This window comes from Eptatretus burgeri, chromosome 11 (genome assembly GCF_056783735.1).
Source record: "Eptatretus burgeri isolate ZD-2024b chromosome 11, Ebu_testis_v1, whole genome shotgun sequence".
In the NCBI taxonomy this organism is placed as follows: Eukaryota; Metazoa; Chordata; class Myxini; order Myxiniformes; family Myxinidae; genus Eptatretus; species Eptatretus burgeri.
The window spans coordinates 93438536-93451996 of record NC_140971.1 but is presented as its reverse complement, the minus strand read 5'-3'; the positions used below and the strand labels follow the sequence as shown (position 1 = coordinate 93451996).

At 37.8% G+C, this 13461-nt stretch overlaps 2 long non-coding RNA genes across 3 annotated transcripts in view; both read right to left on the bottom strand.

Moving 5' to 3' along the window:
- The window catches only part of LOC147017673 (uncharacterized), a 91603-nt gene that overhangs the window by 74490 nt on the left and 3652 nt on the right, over positions 1 to 13461 (bottom strand). The window lies entirely within an intron of this gene.
- LOC147017674 (uncharacterized) overlaps positions 6913 to 13461 on the bottom strand; it is a 6983-nt gene continuing 434 nt past the window's right edge. The window contains exons 1-3 of the long non-coding RNA XR_015049583.1: positions 8220 to 13461; positions 7595 to 8073; positions 6913 to 7415 (exon numbers count right to left, since the gene is read on the bottom strand). The exon at positions 8220 to 13461 is cut by the window's right edge and continues 434 nt beyond it. This is a non-coding gene — a long non-coding RNA (uncharacterized LOC147017674). The remainder of the gene's footprint in view (positions 7416 to 7594; positions 8074 to 8219) is intronic.

Here is a 13461-nt window from a genome sequence, read left to right as displayed (position 1 = left end):
ACTATTATTATCTCAAACTCCACTAAAAAAAGAAGATTACTTCAAGGTAAATGCAATAACTGGAACAGACTGGAATACGAATGGTACAAAAAGTTTTGAAATAAATAATCAACAAACCTATTTGAATCTCTCCGAAAGTTTCTTGTTGTGTAAATTTAAATTCACTAAAGCTGGGAATAACACAAATGCTGCACTTGTAAATGATTTCTTCTGGAAAATGTTTGATAGTGTGTGTTTGTATATTGGAACACAAGAAGTTGAAGCGGTTGATTATGTCTCTGCTGTATCTGAAATGATGAAATTTACACTCTATACATTCAGTGATAGAATGGGAAAAGGGTCTGTCGAAGGTTTTATTCCTGATATGTCAACGGGAACAAACACAGACCCTGGATATACTCAAAGGAAAGGAATGTATAATGATGATACAAAAGCAGAAAATAGTTTTACTGTGGCAGTTCCTCTTAAAGGTATATTTGGATTTTGTGATCATGATAAAGTTCTGTATGGTCTTAAAATTAGATTTCAACTACAAAGGAATGATAATGAAAATAGATTGCTTTTTGGTGTTGGTAGTGCTTTTGGTGAACAGAATAAATTTGTAATTGAGGAGATGAGCTGGTATATCAGTGAATATACTCCTAATCTTAAAACAGAAGAGATGTTGAATCGAAGACTGAACTCAAAGAAACCACTCAGTGTATCATACCTCAAAAGTAGATGTCAACACGTTAAACTCAACCAAACTACTTACACGTGGAATTTGGGTGTTCTGGAAGGAAAGCCACGATATCTGTGGATCATTTTTAAAAAGCCAGATGGTGATACTGCGACTGATAAGAATAATGCATTGAGTGATAATGCTAAGGTGAAACAACTTCGCGTTTCTCTAGATGGAACATTTTATACACAAGATAGATTGGAAATTAATTGGGAAAAAATGATTTTGCTGAAGCATACAAGTCTTACCAAAAGGTGTGTGAAAGTAATGGAAATAAAGAACCTATTTTGGATATGACAGCATTTAAAAGTTTGTATACAATCTATGCGTTTGACCTGAGCGCTCAAAAGGAAACTATAAAGTCTAATCGAGTGGATACTTCCCTATACATTGAAAGAGGAGAGAGTGAAGAAGTTGATACATATTGTTTGCTTTTGGAAGAAACAGAATTACAGATTAATACAGATAATGGTGTGATGATTAGTCTCACATAATTTTTTGTTAAATAAATGAGTGGCAAAGTACCAACTGGGGTATATGTTAATCAAATCAATCTTCATAAACTATCATCTTGTGTTCAAAATCAAAAGCCTTGTACGATTAACGTTAATACAATTCAGAGAAAAGGAGCAGTAAGAATTGATGTTTTGCTCACAACAGAACAGGTTACAATCTTGACTGACACTGGCTCACTTAAAATTAAAATGACCAAACCAATGTTGAAAAAATATTCAATAAGAGAGACGAGTGGAGGATTTCTCCCATTTCTAATTCCTTTATCTACTGGTTTAAGTGCGGCTGGAGCATTGACGGGTGGTATTTCAACAGCGGTGAAAACTGCCAACGAAAGGAAGGCTCAACTCCAGGCTCAAAAAGAATTGGAAAGACATAACAAAGAGTTGGAGAAACTAATTAGTGGAAGTGGTGTAATTGTAGATTTTGCTGAAAAACTTGAAGGTCTGCCTGATAAAGCGAGATTGTTAGTTGGAGATATGCTTTCTTCTATAGCACAAGCAGGTGTAAAATTAACGAAAAGAGGTAATGGATTTTATCTTTCTAATAAATAAATGAGCATTGATGAGTGGTTTAAAGAATTTGGAAAGAATACAACATCAAATTTACAACTTGTCAAATATTGTAAGAAATTAAAAATTCATAATGTGGTTATTTGTATGAGAGATGAATTAACAAATGTGCCGAAACATACAAAGAATATTATTATGAACTTAGAAGATAATAATGGGAACGGTTCTCATTGGGTTTGTATTTTTAATAGTCAAGACAAATATTATTTTGATAGTTTTGGTCTTCCACCACCTGTTGAAGTCATAAAATTCTTACAGAATGGTGTTTATCAAACATTTCAAGTCCATGAATTAAATTCCAAGTGTTGTGGTCAATTATGTCTATATGTGTTATTTCAACTCAACAAAAATAACAAATTTTATGATATTATTTTTCATCTAATATAAATGACTTATGTTGGTAAAGATGGTTCTATCTTTGGTGTATCTCAAGAACTGGATATTGATTTATCAAATTATTACACAAAGGCACAGGCTGAACAACATAAATATAATATAACCAAAAATATTAACATGAAAAATGCTTATAAATTAAAAAATTATCCAAGCCCGACTGACGCGAATGACTTGGTGAGATTAAGCGATTTATCACAATATATATATATATATATATATATATATATATATATATATATATATATATATATATATATATATATATATATTTAAATAAAACGGCCGTGTATTCCAAAGATACAGAAGTGTTGATATTATCTCCAGGTCATACAGAATTCACAGTTCGAATTAAAATAAATTTTTATAAAGAAGGGCGTATCGTTTGTATGAGAATAGAACAATGGGGGTATGATATGAATGATTTTGGGTATAATTGGTCATTTAAAATTAACCTCGAAGACCTGGAACAATTAAATCAGTCTCGTAAGGAAGAATATTATCCACTTGGTATCGAGAATGAGTTTTGTGGGGCCACGATTAGTAAACAACAAATAAAAGAATTTAATAAGGGTAAATATAATAATGGTTTTGCCCTTGTTTATATCATGAAAACAGAAAAAAACAGGATTATATATAATAAGTAAGGAAATACAAAATGATTTAACCATGGGAAGATGGGGAGGTGTTTCGTGCCATAATATTATTCTAACATATATTTCTAATACATAAATGACAGCAAGAAGGCTTCAAGAAAATTATCATTTCTGTGTCCAAGCATACCTTCATGAAAAGGGTATTCGGTATTTTAATAAATATGTTCTACAGCATAAGAATGAGGTATTTTCAATAAAAGATTGGCATTATGCTGATGTTGATAAACCGACAACTTTAGATTTAATTAGAATGTTAAATAATGAAAAAATTATAAAGTTAAGAAAAGGTAAGGCTCTTTTCGAAATTCAAAAGAAATTTTATTGGTTTCCTGTTGTAAAAAAAAATTATTTTGGATACAGGAATAACAAGAAATCCTGATGAATATATGTATGATATTCTATGGGGTGTAAGCGATTCAAGGATAATAAGGGATGAGGAAGGAGTTGAAGAAGAGAGGAAAGAGGAGAAAAAGGAGAAGAGAGAGAAGGAGGAGAGGGAGAAGAAAGAGAAGGAGGAAAAAGAGAAGAGAGAGAAGGAGGAGAGGGAGAAAAAAGAGAAGGAGGAAAAGGAGAAGAGAGAGAAGAGAGAGAAGGAGAGGGAGGAAAGAGCGAGACAAAATAAATATCAAAATATGGAAACCAGTGAGATTAAAAAAAGATTGGTGGTATTACAGAAAATAACTCAACCCACCGAGGAGGAAAACAAAGAATTGACAAGTCTATTTGCAATACTTTCGACAAGAATATTGACATCGACAAGCTATTCATTTTAATTCAAGTTTTTCATGTTTTTTCTTAAATAAATGGAGGAGAGAGTGAAGGCATTTCTAAGGATTCTTTATGTTTTAAAAATTAAGATTCAAATGTGCATGTTGGAAACTAAAAAGGTTTTTGCACTCTGCAGGAATTTTTCACATAAATAAATGAGTTATTGTCTCAAATGTAAAAAGAAAACTAATACTAAAAATATTTCATATATTAAAAGTAAAAATAACAGGGTTATACGAAAAGGTATATGTTCGGTGTGTGGTTCAAAAAAAAATCAATTTATCTCCAAACACAAACGATTAGGAGATATACAAAAGTTTTTATCAGGAAGTAAATTTACAACTTCTGGAATACCAGGGGAATTACATCTTCCAGGGTATTCTTTCTGTGGTCCAGGCACAAACTTGGATAAAAGATTAGATGAGGCAGACAATCCTAAATCCTGGAGTAAACCCATCAATAGAGTTGATGAAGTGTGCATGAGACACGATATTGATTATGGGAATACCACAACGTTGGAAGAAAAGCATGAAGCCGATAGAGAAATGTTGTATAATTTGTCTCTGATACAAAATCCAACCTTGAGAGAAAAAGTTTTTTTTTTTTTTTTTGTATACCTTGGTCGAGGCTCGTATGAGAGCTAACACACAACTCACAGCAAGGAGGCATGAGACAAGAGGGGCGGGAGTGGAAGGGACAAAACAGTGGGGAACAGACACATTAGGTGAACTGTGGAAGGGAGAGGGATGGGGATGGGACGGGGAACATGGCGAAGAGAAGATGGACATTTCAGGGACTTTCAGGAAGGAAAGTAGGAGAAATGAAGGAAGTGGGCTTGGGTGGATTATCGGGGGTAGAAAAGATCGAGGATTTGGATGGGGGAAGATAAGAGGTGGTGGTGAACAGCTGTTTTGAAAGCCTGGAGGGAAGAATGGGAAAGAATAGAGTGAGGAAGTTTATTCCAAAGGCGGGAAAAAAGAGGAATGAAAGAGTGAAGATGAGCAGTGATTCATGATTTTGGTAGTTTTACCAGAAGGGGGTTGTTGGCGGACCTTGAGCGCCCTGTGGAAATGTGGTGGGGACAAATCGCAGAGAGAGTAGGGGGGGCAAGGCTGGAGAGGAGTCGGTAGAAGACAGAAAGACCACCGACCAACCTGCGGTGATTGAGTGAGAGGCCCAAAGACTCAGCTTCATTGCGGGAGATGCCGATGATCTTAAATGCCCTGGTTTCGACAGCGTGAAGCCGAGAAAGGTGGGAGGCAGGAGCACCAGCCCAGAGGGGAGAGCAGTACTCCATCAGGCTACGGATAAAAGCTTTGTAAGTGGTCAGGAGCTCAAGAGGGCCGAGGAAGGACTTAGCACGACGGAGGATTCCCAGTCGGCGACTGGCTTTTGAGGCGAGGTTGGAAATGTGACTTTCCCAGGAAAGGTCATGGCAGATAGTGAGACCTAGAAGCTTGAAAGAAAAGACTTCTTCCAGAGGATTGTTGAGAAAGTGGATGGGGGGGTTTTGTAAACGGTCCTTTCGAAGAGACATAGTGAGAGTGTGAGATTTGTCTGGATTGAAAGACATGTTCCACGTGTTGGACCAGTTTGTGATTTTATCCAGATCTGCAGTGAGTGAAGAAGAGAAAAAGTTGATCGGTTCATTGTGAAGAAGATGATCAGTGCTAAATTGAAACTTGGACTTGGAAATTCCAAAAATTTATAGGCTCTAATGATGTCATTAAGACTGAAGAGCAATTAGCTGATGAATTACATAAACCAATATTCACAAAGTTTCAGAGAAGGAAAGTTTATTCCAAGGAAGTTGATTATATCTGGTCTGCTGATTTGATTGAACTCAATAATGATAAGGGGTACAAGTATGCTTTAACCGTTATTGATTTGAGGAGTAGATACGCATGGGTTGTACCATTAAAAAACAAAACAGGTTATACTCTTATGTTAGCCTTTCAACAGATATTTAATAAAAGTAAGAGAAAACCTAAAAAATTGTGGACTGATGAGGGTAGAGAGTTTTATAACAAGACCTTTATGAATTTTCTAAAAAATAACAGTATTACATTATACAGTACCTTTAATGAAGGGAAGGCAGTTGTTGTTGAACATTTTAATCATACCTTAAAAGAGAGATTATATATAAAAATCACACAACTCGGTTCACAACAATGGTCATCTTTTATTCAGGATATTGTGGATAAGTATAATGACACGATTCACACGTCAACAAATATGAAACCATCAGAAACATTTACAAAATTAAAATATGAAAAAGAGATTAATGTCAGAAAACCTAAATTCAAAGTTGGTGATATCGTAAGAATATATAGGTGGAAATCTCATTTTGAAAAGGGTTTTCCTAAACGATGGACGAAAGAACTTTTTAAAATTGTTGATGTTATAGATACGGTTCCTTGGACTTATAAGATATATGATTTGGAAGGGGAAGAGATTTTAGGTTCATTTTATTCACAGGAATTACAAAAGACAAAGATAAATTGAAATTTTTTGACTCCGCCCCTTTTTGACTCCGCCCACACAAAACCCACCCACATAAACCCCCCCCCCCCACAAGCTCCACACAAGCTCCACACACACAAACCCCACACAAGCTCCAACCATATTCATCATATTCACATAATTAGTGATTAGTTAATTAGTTCGCCACACACAACATGTTTATTTAATTAAAAAATTATCCATCCATCCACACAAGCTCCACTCATCCACCCATCCACCCATCCACCCATCCATTTATCCACACAATCCTCATCCACATCAGCCTCATCCACATTCACCCCTCCCACATAAGCCCCACCGAAGCCCCGCCCACATACACCCTGCCCACATAAACCCCTCCCACACAAGCTCCACCCACATAAACTCTGGCCACACAAACCCCACCGAAGCCCACCCACATAAACCCCACCGAAGCCCCACCCACATAAACCCCACCAAAGCGCACCCACATAAACGCCGTCCCACAAGCCCCGCCCACACACGCCCGCCTACATAAACCCCACCCACACAAGCCCCGCCCACATAAACCCCACCCACACAAGCCCCGCCCACACAAGCCCCGCCCACATAAACCCCACCCACACAAGCTCCACCCCCCTCATCCCCCCCCTGCCCCCCCCCCCTCTGTCCCCCCCCCTCCCTCATCCCACCCCCACCCTTCCCCACACACACACATGGGGAGGGGAGGGGTGGGATGAGGGGGTGATGGGTCGTTGGGGGAGCACACCTACCCCCCCACCCCCCACCGCTCCCTTTCCTTCATGTCTTAATCCTTTTTTTGAAATTTAAAATCAAGTAATTGTAAACAAAACAAATATAATTAATCAAAATTGCAAATATTAAATATTCATTTGCGAGAATGTAAAATCTTTCCCAGCAATCTTCTTCAGATGTCTTGTGATTTCGAAACTCAGACACCATATTCTGTTTTGAAACAAAAAAGTGCATAATAATTAGGTTTTATAAAGATAATTACATGGTAATATGAGTAAGCCTGGTGTTGGTTCTAAGTTCAAGCCTCGTTGACCACTGAATTAACTAACACACCAGGAGGCCGACTCAGCCTGTCATCCTTCCAAGGAAATAAAATGAATTCCAGTGTACTGGTAAAACCGCGTCCAAACTAATGATGCAACCAACATAAGACGACATTCCAAAGAGAGAGTGATATTAATAAAAGAATAACCAAATAATAATTCAGAAACATTTATCTCCAGAAAATCATGTGTTGTACCAGATTGCTTCAACAGCTGATGTTGTGTGATAGCGCTGAAAAAAAATAATAATAATGAGTCAAGGGTATAGATGGAGAGACAGACAGAGAGAGGTAGGTAGAAAGACAGACAGAGAGATACAAAGAGACAGACAGGGAGAGATAGAGGGAGACAAACACACAGGGAAAGAGACACACACACACACACACACACACACACACACACACGTCTCACCATTGGTTTAATTCATTCGAGATCAGAGCCCGTGATAAGACTTCGTACCAGTCATTATAAATGTTTTTCAATTCTCTTCTAAAATCATTGACCTCTTCAATAAGAGCATTCATTTGATGCACCTCATCGTGATATGTAAACTCCACTTCTTCCAAGGACCTGCCAGGAAAAAAATATATATTTTCGCATTATCACGATTTAATTTATAATCAATTGCTTCATTGTTCAAAGAGGAAACCATACACAAACTTACCAACTTTGTAGTGAGCTGTTATCTTCATCGGAAGAGAGTGAGTCCATGTCTCAGTTTTTTTTTACCATTGGTACAAGATGGCAAAAAGATCAGAGGCCGTGATAAGACGTCGTGTCAGTCTTTAAAAATGTTTTTCAATTCTCTTCTAAGATGATTGACCTCTTCAATAAGAGCATTAATTTCATGCACCTCGTCGTGATATGTAAACTGCTCTTCTTCCAAGGACCTGCCAATATATATATATATATATATATATATATATATATATATATATATATATATATATATATATATATATATATCAGAATTATCACGATTTAATTTATTATCAATTGCTTCATCGTTCAAAGAGGAACCTATACACAGGCTTACCAACTTTGTGTTGAGCTGTTTTGTTCACGGAAGAAAGATCGCTCATGTCTCAGTTGTAAAAATGAAAATCCCGTCTGGCAGAAACTTTGTCTGGCGAATCACTTATAAAGCAACGATGAGGAGATTGCTTAATCATTAGGTGTGGCCACAGGAAATGACGCTTCGGGAGAGACAGCTTGGAAAATAACTGGGAGATATATTCTCAAATTGTATGAATCATTTTTAAAACATACTTAAAATACCCTAAAATGGTTTTGATTCAAATGTTTTCCGTTCGTGTTCTGAGATAAAATATAAACACGAGACCTTGTCTCACAGAATAGTTCCTATTTTTTCACAGCATGACTGTCCAAAAACACTTCCTCATTCACACAGGACGACCGTGTCAAAAAAAAAACACTTCCTCATTTTCATGACACGAACTGAAAACATTTGAAACAAAACTTTTTTTATGGCGTGGTTTATGTACAAAAATGATTTGCAACTCGGGCGGTGGCCAGATGAGATCATTAAGAGAAGTTTATCATTTCGTAATGGCACAAAAGGGGTATCTTAAAAAATATAAAGATTCAAATGTTTTGTTTTTCAATATTTTAGATGGGGATTATTGTGCAAAGAAGATTAAACTATTGAAGGAATTTGAGAATGAACAAATCTTTATAGGTTCAATGAGTGAGGCTAAACAATATGCATCGGTTATTTGATAAAGAGTGTCCCGAGGCTTAGACGTTTTAGATATTTCTTTCGAATCACCTTCAACAAATCTTTATCTTATTGTATGGATTATTTGAAAAAAAAAAAGTGTCCCCAGGTTAAAAGGGGAGACAAATAAATATACCTTGGGATAAAAAGGGGGTTTATTTTTAGGGAAAAAAAATATGAATCGCTGAAAATCCCCCATTCATTTACATGGGGAAAAGTGAGCCAGAACCAGTATATTCACCCTACTGACCTCTGACCTTGTCTAATAAAAGCTGTCTCTTGAGAAGGTAGCGACACAAACCAGAAGTTTCTACGATGATTCTGTACCAAACCATCAAAAATCGAATGTTTTGGATGTTTGACCTCACTGTGACCTTGACCTTTGACCGATTTTGACCAAAATCTAAGCAGTGCTAGCGACCACCCTCCTGAATCACGTGGTGTAATTTGACATTGGAAGCTTCTTCCGTTCTCGAGTTATCATTTTTTGGATGCTTGACCTCACTGTGACCTTGACCTTTGACCAATTTTTACCAAAATCTAATCAGCACAAGCCATCAACCTCCTGAATCACGGGCTGTAATTTGACATTGGTAGCTTCTTGCGTTCTCGAGTTATCTGTACCAAACCATCAAAAATCGAATATTTGACCTCACTGTGACCTTTACCTTTGACCGATTTTGACCAAAATCTAATCAGCACTAACCATCACGCTCCAGAATCACGTGGTGTAATTTGACATTGGTAGTTTCTTCCGTTCTCGAGTTATCGTGCCTACAAACAAACAAACTAACAAACAAACAAACAAACAAACAGAAACGGAAGTCATCAATATACTTACGAAATCTTTAGATTTCGTGAGTAACAAGCAGTCATAGACTGGTACTTACGAAATCGTCAACTTGACCTCTGACTTTGTCTGATAAAAACTGTCGCTGGAGAAGGTAGCGACGCAAACCAGAAGTTTCCACCATGATTCTGAACCAAACCATCAAAAATTGAATTTTTGACCCCACTTTGACCTTGACATTTGACCGATTGTGACCAAAATCTAATCAGCGCTAGCCACCACCCTCCTGAATCACGTTGTGTAATTTGACATTGGGAGCTTCTTCCGTTCTCGAGTTATCATTTTTTGGATGTTTGACCTCACTGTGACCTTGACGTTTGACCGATTTTGACCAAAACCTAATCAGCGCTAGCCACCACCCTCCTGAATCACGTGATGTAATTTGACAATGGTAGCTTCTTCCCTTCTCGAGTTATCATTTTTTGGATGTTTGACCTCACTGTTACCTTGACCTTTGACCGATTTTGACCAAAATCTAAGCAGCAGTAGCCATCAGCGTCCTGAATTACGTGGTGTAATTTGACATTGGTAGCTTCTTACGTTCTCGAGTTATCTGTACCAAACCATCAAAAATCGAATGTTTGACCTCAGCGTGACCTTGACCTTTGACCGATATTGACCAAAATCTAATCAGCACTTGCCATCACCCTCCTGAATCACGTGGTGTAATTTGACATTGGTAGCTTCTTCTGTTCTTGAGTTATCGTGCCTTCAAACAAACAAACAAACAAACAGAAACAGAAGTCATCAATATACTTACGAAATCTTTAGATTTCGGAAGTAACAAACCTACAAACAAGCAGTTATAGACTGGTACTTACGAAATCGTCAACTTGACCTCTGACCTTGTCTCATAAAAGCTGTCTCCTGAGAAGGTTGCGACACAAACCAGAAGTTTCTACGATGATTCTGTTCCAAACCATCAAAAATCGAATGTTTCACCTCACTGTGGCCTTGACCGTTGACTGATTTTGACCAAAATCTAATCAGCACTAGCCATCACCTCCTGAATCAAGGGGTGTAATTTGACATTGGGAGCTTCTTCCGTTCTCGAGTTATCTGTACCAAACCATCAAAAATCGAATGTTTCACCTCACCGTGACCTTGACCTTAGACCGATTTTGACCAAAATCTAATCAGCACTTGCCATCACCCTCCTGAATCACGTGGTGTAATTTGACATTGGTAGCTTCTTTCCTTCCTGAGTTATCGTGCCTTCAAACAAACAAACAAACAAACATCCCAACAAACAAACAAACAAACAAACAAACAGAAACAGAAGTCATCAATATACTTACGAAATCTATAGATTTCGTAAGTAACAAACCTACTAACAAGCAGTCATAGACTGGTACTTACGAAATCGTCAACTTGACCTCTCACCTTGTCTCATAAAAGCTGTCTCTTGAGAAGGTAGCGACACAAACCAGAAGTTTCTACGATGATTCTATTCCAAACCATCAAAAATCGAATGTTTGACCTCACTGTGACCTTGACCGTTGACCGATTTTGACCAAAATCTAATCAGCACGAGCCATCACCCTCCTGAATCACAGGGTGTAATTTGACATTGGGAGCTTCTTCCGTTCTCGAGTTATCTGTACCAAACCATCAAAAATCGAATATTTGACCTCAACTTGACCTTGACCTTTGAACGATTTTGACGAAAATCGAATCAGCACGAGCCATCACGCTCCTGAATCACGTGGTGTAATTTGGACATTGGTAGCTTCTTCCGTTCTCGAGTTATCCTGCCTACAAACAAACAATCAAACAAACAAACAAGCAGTCATAGACTGGTACTTTCGAAATCGCCAACTTGACTTCTGACCTTGTCTAATAAAAGCTGTCCCTTGAGAAGGTCGCGACACAAACCAGAAGTTTCTACAATGATTCTGCACGAAACCATCAAAAATCGAATGTTTTGGATGTTTGACCTCACTGTGACCTTGACCTTTGACCGATTTTGACCAAAATCTAATCAGCGCTAGCGACCACCCTCCTGAATCAAGTGGTGTAATTTGACATTGGAAGCTTCTTCCGTTCTCGAGTTATCATTTTATGGATGTTTGACCTCACTGTGACCTTGACCTTTGCCCGATTTTGACCAAAATCTAATCAGCACTTGCCATCAGCCTCCTGAATCACTTGGTGTAATTTGACATTGGAAGCTTCTTCCGTTCTCGAGTTATCTGTACCAAACCATCAAAAATTGAATATTTGACCTTACTGTGACCTTGGATTTGACCTATTTTGACCAAAATCTAATCATCACAAGCCATCACGCTCCTGAATCACTTGGTGTAATTTGACATTGGTAGCTTCTTCCGTTCTCGAGTTATCATGCCTACAAACAAACACACAAACAAACAAACAGAAACGGAAGTCATCAATATACTTTCGAAATCTTTAGATTTCGTACGTAACAAACAGAAACGGAAGTCATCAATATACTGAAGAAATCTTTAGATTTCGTAAGTAACAAGCAGTCATAGACTGGTACTTCCGAAATCGTCAACTTGACCTCTAACCTTGTCTAATAAAAGCTGTCTCTGGAGAAGGTATCGACGCAAACCAGAAGTTTCTACGATGATTCTGTACCAAACAATCAAAAATCGTAACGTCGACCGAAGCAAAAATCTCCATTTCTCCATGCAATTATTTCATATTATTTTATCAAAGTCACAAAACCGTAATATTCGGTCATCCACCAACAATCTTCACATAATCCGACAGCTTAGCGAGTCAGGCATGCGACGATAACCTTTATTGGGATAACAAATGACTTTTAAACACCATCTTTATCGAAAACACCGTCAGCGCGCACACGGAAAACCTTAACGTGATCAACGCCGCCTCTGCTCAAGTGCACTGCACCACATGACGAGCCGTGACGGGGCGAGTGAAATAATTTTTATACAATCTTAAAACGTCTCCAAAACATCCAATTTTGACCAGAATTTCGACAACCGAGTGTTAAGCGTCCGAAGCGATCGCAAAAACCAGAGACAAAATTAAAATCGAAGTTAAAACGAACTCGGAACGTCGACCGAAGCAAAAATACTCCATTTCTCCACATTAATTTACGGAATTATGTTTGACCTCACTGTGACCTTGACCCTTGACCGATTTTGACCAAAATATAATCAGCGCCAGCCATCACCCTGCTGAATCACCTGGTGTAATTTCACATTGGTAGCTTCTTCCATTCTCGAGTTATCGTGCCTTCAAACAAACACACAAACACACACACAAACAAACAAACACACAAACACACACACAAACAAACAAACACACAAACAGATGATGGAAGTAATCAATATACTTACGAAATCTTTAGATTTCGTAAGTAACAAGCAGTCATAGATTGGTACTTACGAAATCGTCAACTTTACCTCTGACCTTGTCTTATAAAAGCTGTCTCGAAAGAAGGTAGCGACACAAACCAGAAGTTTCTACGATGATTCTGTTCCAAACCCTCAAAAATCGAATGTTTGACCTCACTGTGACCTTGACCTTTGACCGATTTTGACCAAAATCTAATCAGCACTAGCCATCACCCTCCTGAATCACGTGGTGTAATTTGACATTGGTAGCTTCTTACGTTCTCGAGTTATCTGTACCAAACCATCAAAAATTGAATATTTGACCTCACTTTGACCTTGACCTCTGACCGATTTCGACCAAAAT